Consider the following 15,364-nt stretch of genomic DNA (forward strand, 5'->3'; position numbering starts at 1 on the left):
ACTAAATTGTTAAAAATATCCTTAAATTTCAAAAAAAAAAACTATCATATAATACATGTTAATATGACATTTTTTTTAATTAATTAATTCGAGATAAATTTAAAAAAAAAACAAAACAAAACATAACTAACTTGGAAATAAATTGTAACAATTGATTTGTGTATATTGATATAAATATTCTAACATATTCTATGCCCATTAAATCTTTACCATTTATCTAATAATCATTCATAATTAAATTAAAATTTTAAAATAAATTTGACTATAACATATATATATATAATTTTCTAATTTAATTAACCAATATATTTTAAAATAATTGCAATACATTTTCAACGTAAATATTTATTTTATTTTTCATATTCCAGCAAAGAAAATCCATTTATAAAAAAATATATTCATGTAGAGCCCCACAAGACTTACCTTTTGGCGTGACTCGTGAGTTAACGTCGTTACCGAACCCGATACTTCAAGAGTCATGGGGGCGGTTATATGGCCAATATGAGACCACGCTCTTCAGCCTCATGACTAAATTAAAGCTCTGTAAAGACAATCTCTGGGCACAAATCAAGCAATCCTCCGCCATTCATACAGACCAATTAGGCATTTTTATCGTTTCCTAGCTTCGTGATGAGCATTTTCGTACGAGAATCGAGTGATCTGTAAAGGTTTTCATAAAACCGGTGATGTACCGGAATTCGCTCCCTGCTCAATCTCTCACCTTCTTTTTGTTTTCGTCATTTTAAGCGCAACCGGCAGTGTATTCGTCGTTTTGAGCATAATATCGAAGTAATCTGGACTCTGGCCTTCTCAACTGTTTGCTGGTCCACTCTATTGGAATTTCAAACATAAACTCAGGCTTTTTTTTAAGCAGAATCGCCTTTATGTGTCCAAAGAATCTTCTTCATAATTATTTTTCTGTAAAGATTTAGTTCTTTAAAATCTTTAAGCGCGCAGAAACGAGCTGGAATACAACAGCTAAATATTGTGCGCTGCGGCAGGCGGGCCTACTGACAGTGAAGAATATTACCAGAAATCGCTTTATTCTACTGTTCTATTGGATGTCTGGACAATAATTTAAGCATTTCACAGAGTTGAGTGATAACTACTTTCGAGAAGATATTATTCAGCGCTTCTGCCTGTCAGAAAAAAAACACTCTTTAACCTGCAGAATTACTGCAGTTTGACGACTTTTAGTATATTATATTATCGTCGCTGCTTTAACGGGAGTCGAAATTTCGAAGTTTTTACAGGAGAGGAATTTTGGTTTTCTATAGTCAAAGTCGAAAATTCAGCCAAAGTTAGAATCTGCCTATAAGATCTGAATTCAGAGGTAAGAAGTTTGTACTGTTATCGTTTCTTGGAGCAGGAAAAAGAAGTATTGATGTTGATAAGACTTTATGCAGATTTTCATAGCTCGTTCCAGGGTAGCTAAAAATTCGTATTTAGTGCAGGAATTTGGAGGACTTTTCTAAATTCGGAGGGTTGAAATCTTCATATTTAATGCAGAAACTGGAAGGAATTTTCTAAATTCAAAGTTCAACCTTAAAAGCTTCCTATTTCAAAGGTAAGATGTTGTACTGAACTAAATTTCAGTTTCTGTGAAGGCGATATATAGGTCTGTAATCTTACTGTACTCGGAAAGGCAAAAAATTATTTATTTATAACTCAGAAATCTACTGCAGTGTTGGAAATCCAAAGTTTAATATTGCAAGAAATTTGGCTCCCGGCCTGGTACCAATTTGCTTTTGACCACAGTATTTTTATCGTTATTTCTCAGATAAGTTGGCTCCCCTGAAAGGTAGATTTTGAAGCCAATGTTGTGAGCCTCTCAAAAGCGTTTTTTAAAGATCTAATTTTTTTTTAATATGTAATGATTTTTATGTTTTTGTAAAATATTATTTTTGATGATATAGTTTGGGACATGGAAATTAGGCCAAGGTTTTGATGTTAGGTAAAGATTTGCTTTACATTAAAATTTTAGTGTAATTTAATCTGAATAGGGTTAATGGTTAAGAGTATGTTTTTTAAGAGATTATATGTTCAAAATTAGAGGGGTAGAGTTTGTACATACCTATAAATTAATATTGATTAGTTCTGATGTGGCTCGAAGTGTCGTCGTCCCTAGTAAGAAGAACATGTGTGGCCTTTTCAAGTCAGAGGTTATTGCTAATATTGACTTACTAACTATTGGTAGTAGCTCCACTCAAATTTTTTATTTTTTTTGTAAGTCTAAGTGCTTCTATTAGTTCAAAAAAATATTACATCATTGGTTACATGAGCTCCGCAAAATTCTTCCAGCCTCACTCCTAACAAATTTTTTGGTTAGAAGAAAGTTACCAAAACATAAAAAAAGAGTCCAGTGCATCCAAAAATAGAAAGACCAATAGACATATAAGACCAAGAAACAACTCATTACCATCAAGGGTCTGAAGAGTTAACCACAACAAGTTTCTCTGACACAATACCATGCGAGGAAGGTGGGTTGAAAAAGCAATGGACATGAGTCTCCATATGTGCAAGTTGAGTTTCCAGCCTTTCCAATTTATCCATCAATCTTCTTTGCCTTTGCACCAAAATGTCTTGACTATCTTGGATTCTCCATTGATGACTTTGTAGAACATTCATGAACTCAATTATGGCATTCATTTCTTTATGTCGATCATGTATGACTTGCTCTAAAAGGGTTGTAATTTGCTTGAGCTGGTTGTAGAAAAGCTCCAAGGGGGTAGGCAATTCGACTGAACCTGGAGACAATGTAGGGTCAAGGTTCGTTGGTTCACCCAAGCCTCGCTCCCAAACTTTATGGCCATTCAATTAGCCCCTCCAACCCACTTCTCTCCTCACACAGCCCAGTTGGCAAAGCATATCTCGCTCCCTAAAAGGTTTGCATAGCCAATGTTCTGTCAGCCAAACCAAGGGCTCATAGCACTACCGAAAGCTACAACACAAGTAAAGAACCAACAAACTCAGAACCCATCAACCCAATGGTAGCTCCTTCATAACCCACCCCCCTTAGAAGCCAGAGGGGTTCACCAACACATACCAGAGGGAAAATCTAACTAGAGTGAGGGCATAGTGGGGTGGAATTGCATTGCTCAGCCTCTTTTCACCTCCAAACCAGAACCCACACACCACAGAAATATATCACACATGCCCAATTACATTCAACCAAGCCCTCGACCCCTAACGAGCATGCCTGAACTATGAAACAACCACCACAAACCTCTGAAATAGTAAAACACAACCAAAGAGACTAGACATAGGAAATTACCTCAACATAAGCGAGGATGGCTTGAAACACAAGATCATATTCAATTGTCAAGCTAACAAAGGTGTCGGCCAATCTCTGGATGGTAATTACCACAAGTGATCTACATCGATGACCTATCCCTGGATCCAAAATGAGAAGTGTTAGGGCTAGCAATTCTCCCCCTCTACCACCTTAGCCAGCATGTTCAACTATCACACCAAGAACATGCCGTCAACTGGTACCAGAGCCCACCACCTCCTTCTCGCACACAACAGAACAAGATCTTGCCCCGACCCGTCCCATATCAAATAGAAACTTCCTAGACCAACAACCAAAATCACCATTGTATCAAAATGTGAGAGCTTCGAGTGATCTACATCGTCGACCTATCCATGTATTCTAAATGAGAAGTGTTAGGACCAGCGATTCTCCCACTCTACCACCCTAGCCAACAAGTTCAACTATCACCCCGAGAACATGCCATCGATTGGTACCAGATCCCATCACCTCCTGCTCACCCACAACACAACAAGCTCTTTCCCCGACGCATCACATACCAAGCAGAAACTGCCTAGACCAGCAACCAAAATCACCATTGTACCAAAGTACGAGAGCTCCAATCGATACCGGGACAACCATTAAATAACCCATGGAGTGTTGGAAATGTTGAGAGTGGGGGTGAATCAGTATTTCTTTTCAATTTTTATTTTACCAATTAAAACATTTATATTTAGAACACAAGATGAACAACAAGAATAAATGATTTTATTAATATAATCTTTGCAATAAAATAGATACAATATATATATGGTTCCAATATGTTGCCAAGCACCAACTTGGACTTTTGTGAGGCTCCAACCTCTAGAGCACCAACTCTGTTTTGTCAAGGCACCAACCTTGGACTTAGGAGCACCAACTCCCAAGACACCAATCCTTCTAGTTCTGAGGAACCAACCTCAAGGGCTCCAACCCTCTGCTGTCAAGGCACCAACCTTGGATATAGGAGCACCAACTTCAAGGACACCAATCCTAACAAATTTTGAGGCACCAACCCCAAGGGCTCTGACCCAGTCTTGTAAAGGCATGTTTGATAGTAATGTTCTGCTCCCAAAACTCTTCTTTACTGAATTTTTTCTATTTACAGCTTCACTGTAGTCCTCATGCTACAGCATCAATGGAAACCAATCTTCATATGAAGAAGTATTTACAACTCTTCATATTGTCCAAACAGAGTCAGCAAAAGTTATCTCATGATGATATCAAATAGCCAACATGATCTATGATAATGTCTCCACATAGCTTTAGTGAGTCTACTATTAGCTGCACTAAGCTTTGCACAAGAACCAACTCTCTGTTTCAAGCCTTTGTTCTACCAGTCACAGAAAATGATTCAGGCGTAATTGCTTCTCACTGTTCTCTTACTTCCCAAAAACAAAATCACATATGCTTCAATGCTAGTGCTGGCTACTGCTCCCTTCAAACGATGTCAAATAAAAATTTATTTTTTATATCACAGAATAGTTCTTCAGAATGTACGTGATTAATTCATCTCAGGTCTGAGTCTTTCATAGGGTAACATGATCAACAGAGTTGCTCGTCCTTTGACTACCTCCTATCCTGCTGGACCTTTGTCTTCCTTTTGTCCTGCTGGACCTTCGGCCCTTTTCTGTTCTGCTGGACCTACAGCTTGACCAGTTCGCCAACAACAACAACATACAGACAATTCTCTGTTTTCTTATCTTGATACGCCTGACCTTTGGCTTCCCTTTCACTTGCTTGAGCTTCGGCTTCCTCAACGATCGCTCGACCTTCTAGCTTCCATCCTCTGGTCGCTTTAGCGTCCTCTGCGCTCGCTCTACCATCTATGCTCGCTTGACACTTTGGCTTCCCGATCCATAGCTTCCTCTGTCTATTCGGATTCATCAAACTCTTATAGGACATGTTAATGCGGAAGAGAGGCCGAATTACAATAATGTTGCATATTAAAGAAAATATCAGAGAGGCCCCCCTTTTATAATATTCATAAAATATACAATTGTAATCCCGCAATCACAACGGTTCAGGCCCACTAAACTATCAGAAGCGCTAATTTAACTTTAAGTCCCTGGAAAAACATTTATCGGAATACAGGGATATACATGGAATACACGGAAAAACACCCTTAAACACTTAAGGCTGGACTTCAAATGCATTACGCCCGCATCTATAACTTCATCGGGTCCACTCCTCCACAACTTTATCGCAATCAGTAGATTCGCACATAACATAGCCATTCCCTGATACCCAGATGCGATATTATTTTAAACTGTTTTAATAACTCCATCGGGTCCATATAGATATATATATATATATATATATATATATATATATATATATATATATATATATATATATATATATATATATATATCGCAATCGGCGCTTTCAATGTGACAAGGCTTTACAAGAGGCTTGTGATATAAGACGGATGTGATGATATATTAAACTATATTGCAATGGTGTAGTCGGGTCCGCATGCATATTGCTATCGCAGTTTTAACGTGACAAGGCTTAAACACTGCGATACATAACTCCCCATATGACAGACACAATCTATCATTAGGGCACGATATAATAGGACCATCGGGTTTGCAATTGTATATCCCAATCGGAGGTTTCAGGGGTGACAGCCCTTTGAGACTAGCGACACAGCGGATGCGATAATACATTAAGGCGGTTTATAATGGAGCTGCTTATTATCGCATATATATATATATATATATATATATATATATATATATATATATATATATATATATATATATATATATATATATATATATCGCAATCGCATATTTAATGTGCCATCCCTTTATAACTTATGATATGATATTAAGCGGTATTCCTTAGCAATCCTCCACCGTTAATCTGCTCACGATCCGACGGTCAACACTTAACCTGATCAACCCAAAACCGTCCGTTGATCCTTCGTCGTCGATCAACCCACGTTGGATCCAACGGCCTGCATGAATTTTAGGTGAGCAATATGCACGAGGATTACCTGCCCAATAAGGCGGTTTCCTCTCTTCTTATTTTGCCACACGTCGGTCAATGAATGGTATCGGGTGATCAGCCCTAAATACCACTTACAACCTTGAGTCCGCCTAAAAACTGTTGCCACTGTTACAAAATGCCAGTTAACTGTTGAACGCGGATACGATGTCATATTGAGGATTGTTGCTATAACCTGTTCGAGTCCGTGCTATTATATCGCATCTATATATATATATATATATATATATATATACTCCTCCACTCTTTGTACTCCTCTGTTATACTCTTGGCATATGTGATACTCCCGATAGTTCTTCCTTTGGCTTCCGATAGCTCTACTCCTCTACTCTTACACTTACTTGGCTTTCCTATGGCTTCCGATACCGCTCCACTACCTCTTCTTGCTTTGATAGCTCTGCTCTGTTATTCCTCCGATATCGCATGATATGGCTTCTTTGTTAACTGCTCTTCCGATGGCTTCTCCTCCTAATGCGTGTTCCTCTTCTGATCCTTAGTTCTTGCCTTTTTCCACTGTGTGTTCCTCTTTGCTTATTCTGTTGAACTTCTTCCTCTGGCTTTTCTTTGGTTGCTCCTGTTTCTTCATGAATCTGCTTCTCCTTCTCCTTGGCCTCACATCATTGTTTACTCATCCAAAATATTTCCATATTGACATCAATGACAATCTAGGTCAACAATCTCCCCCTTTGTTATTGATGGCAATATTCTTCTTCTCTCCCCCTTTGACATCAATGGAAAAGGAGTGCTCACGGATTCCCCCTGTCGAACTGCTACTCTTCTTCATGAATAGTAGATCTTCATGGGTCTATTACTCCCCCTATAATAGTGATTTTCTTTTTACTCAAGATAGAGGAATTGATGCTTTATCATCAATTAGCACATTATCCCCTCTTCATGTCTCAAAACTACTTTATCATGGCTTCAACAATGCTTAAGGATGCTCCACTTCAATGCTTTCAAACAGATTGCAAATAGACACACACCAAATGATCAAGTCCAGGTTTTTATGCTTCAATCCATATTCTGTTGTCTCCACAATCAAAATTAAGAGGCCTTCATAGTCCGAATCAAGAGAAAATGCCACTGAAATTGTCTTTCTTGCTATCTCTCTTTAGATCAGAGTTCCTTTGTATTTCTGTGCTTCTCCTTAAGTTACTGAGCTATATTCGACTGCACAACATTCTCCTTTCTATAGTCTTTTGATAAGCCATCTTTTCCTTGTGTTCTTAAAGAAAGATATCTGCAAGTTATCTCCACAAGTAGATTTTGATATCCAATATGTGACTATCTTTTAAATTCTTTTTACTGATTGGCATCTTTTTGCAATGCTTCAGTTTTGTTAGATGCTGCCAATTGCTCTTGCTTCATGCTTCATTCCCAGATGTATCTGTTGTTTGAAGGTTGCCTCTATTTGTGTCCTTAATCTACATGTTCTCACATCAAATCCCTGAGTCGAAACATTTAACATCTGTAATATCAAAGCCATAGTTATTTTCCCTATTTCTCTAGTATTAGATGACCTTCTCTGTTGCTCCAATTACTACTTAGTGATCAAGTGGAAAACATCTTCAGCAACAGTTCAAAGAATAGTTAAGAGATCAATTCTTCAATGGGGTGCTCCTGAGAGATGATCTTTATCAAAGAATGATTGTTAATATAACTCAATAAGGATTTCATAAGGACCCTTTCACGAATAGCTTCTGCAATAATGATCAAGAATCATAGGCTCCCCCTAACTGTATGCATCATCTCTTTTGGCAGAGTCTTCCCATCAAATGCTTAGATTGTCAAAAATCAGGCCAATAACATGTGTTGTTGGCTGGAGAGTTCAAGGGACTTTCGGATTGTATTTGCTTCCTTCTCCATACTTGTGTAACTTTCTTCTTTTGCATGGTTCTAGCTTGTGTAAGAGCCCAAGTTAAGTTACAATCACATGCCATATGACCAATGTTATGACACTTGAAGCATTCTACATTGTTCGTGAATAAGAATTCATGATTTCTTCCTGCAAAATTATTCCTTGGAGATTGTTGGGGACCATAATATCTATCTTTATGATATGGTTGGGGACCATAACATCTATATTTATGATATGCTTTACAATCTTTTTCCATGTGACCAAAGTTTGTACAAGAATAACAATAACCAAGAAATAAACTTTGGTACTTGGGAGATGGAGATTTCCTTGATGTACTTCTGAAGTCTTTCTATCTTGAGATCCTTTGATGATAACCATTGCTTCTAGCATCCTTGACATTATCTACATTTCTTCTTGGAGCGGGATTTCTTCCATTGTTGCCTTGATTTTTCTCCTTGCCTTTGCTGGAACTGGGAGCATCACCATTTCTTTCTGGCTTCTTCACATCCCTTTTGTTTGAAGCATTATCATTCTTGTTTGAGGATTAAACTGCATACCCGAGACCTGATTTATCAAATGGACATCTTTGATGGCTAATCACGTCATCCAAGACTTGATAGCTCTTCAAGGTCTTGTTCATCCCTTCAACCTTTTTCCTGAGGAAGACAATCTCTTCTTCCAATCTTTCACACTCATTATTCTTCTTAGTAAGTTGTTTCTTAGTTTCTTCCTTGATATGAGCAACTTCATTTCCTTCTATTTTAAGGGAGATGATATCTGACTTCATTTTGAAGATTTCTTCATTTTCCTTTGCCAGGCTGCTCTCCTTTTCTTCCTTGATCCCTGTAGCTTTACATGTTTCGGCCTTGAGAAGTTTGATGTTAGATTTTAATTTGAAAATTTCTTCATCCTTTACTTTTAGTTGACATATCATGGTGTTTCTCTCCTTTTCTGCTTCATCAACCTGTTCTTCTATGATTTCCAATGCTTCCGTTGTCTTCTCAGCTCCTTGTGCTAACTTTCTTGCTTCTTGTAGTTGAGATTTGAGAGAGGAGACCTCTACCTTGTACTGACCAATCTCTTCTTCAAGTTTGTTCAAGCTCTTGTGCCTTTGTTCAAGTTGACTTGACAAGGTGTCTTCCCGTTTCTTTGCTTTATCCAATTGATTTGTCATGGATATGACTTGTTCATACTGCTTTCTTTTGCTTTGATGAAATTCCTTTTTAAGCTTGGAAAGCTCTTCATCCCTTTCTTGTACTTGAAGCTGGACAAGGTCAACTTTCTTCCATGTTTGGTCTTGGTCACTAGTTAGTGCTTTCTTCTTAAGTTCCTTGTTTTCCTTTTTCAAATTGATAATCTCTTCCATGGAATTTGTAAGTTGAAAGAGGAGATATTCTACAAAATCTTTTTCATCCTCTTCATCTTCTAGATCTTCTTTAGCCTTGATATCATCATTCTCATTTTCAGCTTCTATGATGATTTCTGGATTTCCTTCTTGACTGATGGTCATGGTGAATGCTCCTTTTGAGTGAAGGTCATGAAGTTTGTCCCATATACCCTTTGCTGATGAATATTTTCCTAAATTGTTCTTTATAGAATCAGGTAGCCCATTCAAGATTGCCTTCATTGCTTTTTCATTGTACTCCTTGGATTCTCCATCCATCATGCTATCAACAATTATTGATTTCCATATTTCAATGTCTTGATTCTTTAAGAAATTCCTCATTCTTGCTTCCCATATATTAAACTTCCCATTGAACCATGGAGCCTCCTCAAATTGATTGTCTTCTATTTTAGTGGTAGAGGGAGACACATCCTTAGGAGGATTGGAGACTTTCTTCCTTGACTTCGCCATTTTTGTTCTAAAGATCAACCTTCAAGCTATTAGGCTTTGAGTGAAGGTGTTGGCTTTGATACCAATTGTTGGAAATACTGAGGGGGGGGTGAATCAGTATTTCTTTTCAATTGTTATTTTACGAGTTAAAACATTTATATTCAGAACACAAGAAGAACAACAAGAATAAATGCTTTTATTAATATAATCTTTGCAATAAAATAGATACAATATATATATGGTTCCAATCTGTTTCCAAGCACCAACTTGGACTTTTGTGAGGCTCCAACCTCCAAAGCACCAACTCTGTTTTGTCAAGGCACCAACCTTGGACTTAGGAGCACCAACTCCCAAGACACCAATCCTTCCAACTTCTGAGGCACCAACCCTCTGTTTTCAAGGCACCAATCTTGGATATAGGAGCACCAACTCCAAGGACACCAATCCATCCAACTTCTGAGGCACCAACCCCAAGGGCTCCGACCCAATCTTGTCAAGGCATGTTTGATAGTAATGTTCTGCTCCCAAAACTCCTCTTTACTAAATTCTGTCTATTTACAGCTTCACTGTATTCTCCATGCTATAGCATCAATGGCAACCAGCCTTCATATGAAGAAGTCTTTACAACTCTTCATACTGTCCACACAGAGTCTGCAAAAGTTATCTCATGATGATATCAAATAGCCAACATGATCTCTGATAATTTCTCCACACGGCTTTAGTGAGTCTACTATTAGATGCACTAAGCTCTGCACAAGAATCAACTCTCTATTTCAAGCCTCTGTTCTACCAGACACAGAAAATGCTTTAGGCGTGACTGCTTCTCACTGTTCTCTTACTTCCCAGAAACAAAATCGCATATGCTTCAATGCCAGTGCTGGCTACTGCTCCCTTCAAACGATGTCAATTAAAACTTTATTTATTATATCACAAAATAGTTCTTCAGAATGTACCTGATTAATTCATCTAAGGTATGAGTCTTTCACAGGGTAACACAATCAACAGAGTTGCTCGTCCTTCGACTACCTCCTGTCTTTCTAGATCTCCGTCTTTCTTTTGTCCTGCTGGACCTTCAGCCCTTTTCTGTTCTGCTAGACCTACGGCTTGACCAGTTCGCCAACAATAGCAACATACAGACAATTCTTTGTTTTCTTATCTTGATACGCCTAACCTTTGGCTTCCCTTTCACTCGCTTGAGCTTCGGCTTCCTCAATGCTTGCTTCAGCTTCGACTTCCTCAATGCTCGCTCAACCTTCTGGCTTCCCTCCTCTGGTCACTTTAGCTTCCTCTGCACTCGCTCGACCATCTATGCTCGCTTGACACTTCAGCTTCCCGATCCATGGCTTCCTCTGTCTATTCGGATTCATCAAATTCTTACAGGACACATTAATGCGGAAGAGAGGCCGAATTACAATAATGTTGCATATTAAAGAAAATATCAGAGAGGCCCCCCTTTTATAATATTCATAAAATATACAATAGTAATCCCGCAATCGCAACGGTTCAGGCCCACTAAACTATCGGAAGCGTTAATTTAACTTTAAGCCCCAGGCAACACATTTATCGGAATGCAAGGATACACATGGAATACATGGAAAAACACCCTCCGAACACTTAAGGCCTGACTTCAAATGCATTACGCTCACATCTATAACTTCATCAGGTCCGCTCCTCCATAACTTTATCGCAATCCACAGATTTGCACATAACATAGCCAATTCCCTGATACCCGGACACAATATTATTTTAAATTTTTTTAATAAATCCGTCCAGTCCATATATATATATCACAATCGACGCTTTCAATGTGACAAGGCTTTACAAGAGGCTTGCAATATGCGACGTATGCGATGATATATTAAATTATATTGCACTGGTGTAGTCGGGTCCGCATGCATATCACTATCGCAGTTTTAACGTGACAAGGCTTAAACACTGTGATACATAACTCCCGATATGACGGACACGATATATCATTAGGGCGTGATATAATAGGACCATCAGGTCCGCAACTGTATATCGCAATCGGAGGTTTCGGGGGTGACAACCCTTTGAGACTAGCGACACAGCGGATGCGATATTACATTAAGGCGGTTTATAATGGAGGCGCATGTCCATGTTATTATCGCATCTATATATATATATATATATATATATATATATATATATATATATATATATATATATATATATATATATATATATATATATATATATATATATATCGCAATCACATATTTAATGTGCCATCCCTTTATAACTTATGATATGATATTAAGCAGTATTCCTTAGTGATCCTCCACCATTGATATGCTCACGATCTGACGGTCAACGCTTAACCCGATCAACCCAAAACCGTTCATTGATCCTTCACCGTCAATCAACCCACGTTGGATCCAACAGCCTGCATGAATTTCGGGTGAGCAATATGCACGAGGATTACCTGCCCGATAAGCCGGTTTCCTCTCTCCTTCTCCTGCCACGCGTCGGTTGATGAATGGTATTGGGTGATCAGCCCTAAATACCACTTACAGCCTTGCGTCCGCCCGAAAACTGCTGCCACTGTTACAAATCTACCAGTTAACTGTTTAATGCGGATACAATTTCATATTAAGGATTGTTGCTATAACCTATTCGGGTCCGTGTTATTATATTGCATCTATATATATATATATATATATACTCCTCCGCTCTTTGTACTCCTCCGTTATACTCTTGGCATATGTGATACTCCTGATAGTTCTTCCTTTGGCTTCCGATAGCTCTACTCCTCCGCTCTTACACTTACTTGGCTTTCTTGTGGCTTCCGATACCGCTCCACTACCTCTTCTCTGCTTTGATAGCTCTGCTCTATTATTCCTCCGATATCGCATGATATGGCTCCTCTGTTAACTGCTCTTCTGCTGGCTTCTCCTCCTGATGCATGTTCCTCTTCTGATTCTTAGTTCTTGCCTTTTTCCATTGTGTGTTCCTCTTTGCTTCTTCCGTTGAGCTTCTTCCTCTGGCTTTTCTTTGGCTGCTCCTGTTTCTTCATGAATCTACTTCTCCTTCTCCTTGGCCTCACATCATTGTTTACTCATCCATAATATTGCCATATTGACATCAATGACAATCTAGGTCAACATGGAGTGCATACTGTCTTCTATCACCCTGCATGCTTTTGCATGCAGAGATGATGCTACGCCACCCGAATGTTAAATGCCATGAGGCTTTTCTAGGTAGCTACCATCCACCTCCATCCTCATATTCCTTAGAACATGCACCCCATTAGGGAAGCTCCACTCAATTTTGATTTAAAAAGAAAGAAAAAGTAAAATTCCAAACTAATAAAATCATTTTAAGTAATAAATTAGTTACATTATTATAAAAAAAAAAAAAAATTGATGTTTTGTTTTGCGAAAATAAAAAATAAAAAATTATTTTTAATCTAACCAATACTTAATAAAATATGACATTTTAAATAAATAAATATATTAGGAAGAAATATTAATAATAATTTTCTTTTGGCGTCAATAAGAGACAATACTATTAATTAGAACTATTATATATATATATATATATATATATATATATATATATATATATATATATATATATAGAAAGCATGTTAAAGAATTACTATATAGAAATGTTATTAAAGAATTTTTATTTTTATTACATATATTATGGTGAAAGGAAAGCCAAAAAAAAAACATACTCATCTCATAATCAATAAACTATAATGTTAATAAAAGAGATTATTCTTTTATGGATTCATGAGTGTAGAAATTCCCACTGTAGATCAACATATTATGCAATATACTAAAGCAAAATACAAGATCTACTTCTACAAAAAACTTTGCGGAAGCTTAATCGAATATGAGCAAGATCAATGAGAACACATATAAATGAGAATGAGAAATCAATCACACATAACACAAAAGAAATAACCTAGGGAAAGCCTCAACCTAAAACCCCAATCTCTGTATTATCATAGAAGTGGAAATATGTTCAAGTTAAAAAAAGAATCAACTCTCAATCTATCCTGCTCTTTTTGCAATCAAAACAATACTGCTCATAGATAGTCAAAGTCTCTCACAACCTTCTCCTCTGCCCTCCAAGCCTCCTATTTCCTTGCGCAGTTTTTCCTAGAGTCTAGTGCTTCCACTTGTGTGAATTCCCACCTCACACTGCTCACTTGGCTCAAAAATAACTGCACAAACCTGAAGGAGATAATTCCTTCTGCATGGATGAGTTTCATATATAGGAAAAATTCCACCAACTGATAGTACACTGTCCCTTCCTCTGATCTCAACTGGGTCTCTGACTGAACTGACATGCATGAGTTATTTAAAAGATAATATTCAATTATCTGGAGAGAAACGGTTACATGCATGCAAGCATTAACTAATTGAACTCACAATTAATTCCACAAACTATTGGAACTAATCTAACTGGACTTAACTCAGTTAACTGAGCCAACTAATTACAACTCATCCTTATCTCTTTAACTGATGGATAAATCCCTCAATCAATGGAGAAACTGTTGCATGTCCCCACATAAACTTCATTTTGATTTTCTACAACCAATTAACTCAAGATGAATTAATTAATTATTTTACAAATAGCTGCTAAGATCAAATTCGAATTTTACTTTTCAATTTTAGTTCAGGGACTAACTAAAATTGAAATCCATCCCGAAATTCTATTTATAGAAATGCTATTTTTAGCATTTCTATTTTATCATTCCTTGTTGCTATTTCCAACACTGGTACCTGAAATGCTATTTATAGCAATGCCATTTTTAGCATTTATTGTTGCTATTTTCAACACTCCCTCTCAGCAGGAAAGACATTCAACTCAAACCCAATCCTAAACCTATGGAATGTTTTGCACGCAACACTTCTCCCAAGTGTTATTGCTCCAACATCTCTAGAAATAAAAAAAACTCCCAACTGACCTCTCTGTTGGGCTAGAAACATCCTCTGATGCTGAAGCTTCCTCTGCCGCTGACAAGTGTTCCCTTTGTGACCTCTAAGCTACTACAACACTCCATGCATCTCGCACCATTTCACACCTCTCTGTGCCATCCTGCACTAGTGCAACACTCCTGTGCCTTTCGCATTGTTGCAGCCTGCTAGCTCTGCACTGTCTTGGGATTCCTACACTGTAACTCTCTCTGCCACTCCATCTGCATCTGTCTCTACCCACTCATCCAGTCCTGCTACTCCTCGTTGGGGCTCCCGTAGCAAGGTCTAATTGAAGAGGTTGGGTACCTCAATGATCATGCCCCTATTCCAGCCTTCTTGGGACTGTCACTCCACATCACCCCACCTCCTACCTAGAGGTATGGATGCATGTGCTCCCTCTGCCCACTTGGCTCGAAATT

At 37.9% G+C, this 15,364-nt stretch overlaps 1 protein-coding gene across 5 annotated transcripts in view; it reads left to right on the top strand.

Moving 5' to 3' along the window:
• Window positions 1-514: 514 nt before the first annotated feature.
• LOC149172596 (serine carboxypeptidase 1-like) overlaps window positions 515-15,364 on the top strand; it is a 116,319-nt gene continuing 101,469 nt past the window's right edge. For 2 of the 5 annotated variants that reach the window (XM_089424357.1, XM_089424361.1), the window contains exons 1-2: window positions 515-1,333; window positions 1,455-1,567. The gene's annotated coding sequence lies outside the window, so the exon portion shown is untranslated. Of the gene's footprint in view, window positions 1,334-1,454; window positions 1,568-1,784; window positions 1,802-15,364 lie in introns of those variants that run through there. The other 3 variants (XM_089424353.1, XM_089424352.1, XM_089424354.1) reach the window with 2 other exon arrangements.

This window comes from Pinus tabuliformis, chromosome 4_2, assembly GCF_031772625.1.
Source record: "Pinus tabuliformis cultivar Carrire ecotype Pingquan chromosome 4_2, CPIR1, whole genome shotgun sequence".
Lineage (NCBI taxonomy): Eukaryota > Viridiplantae > Streptophyta > Pinopsida > Pinales > Pinaceae > Pinus > Pinus tabuliformis.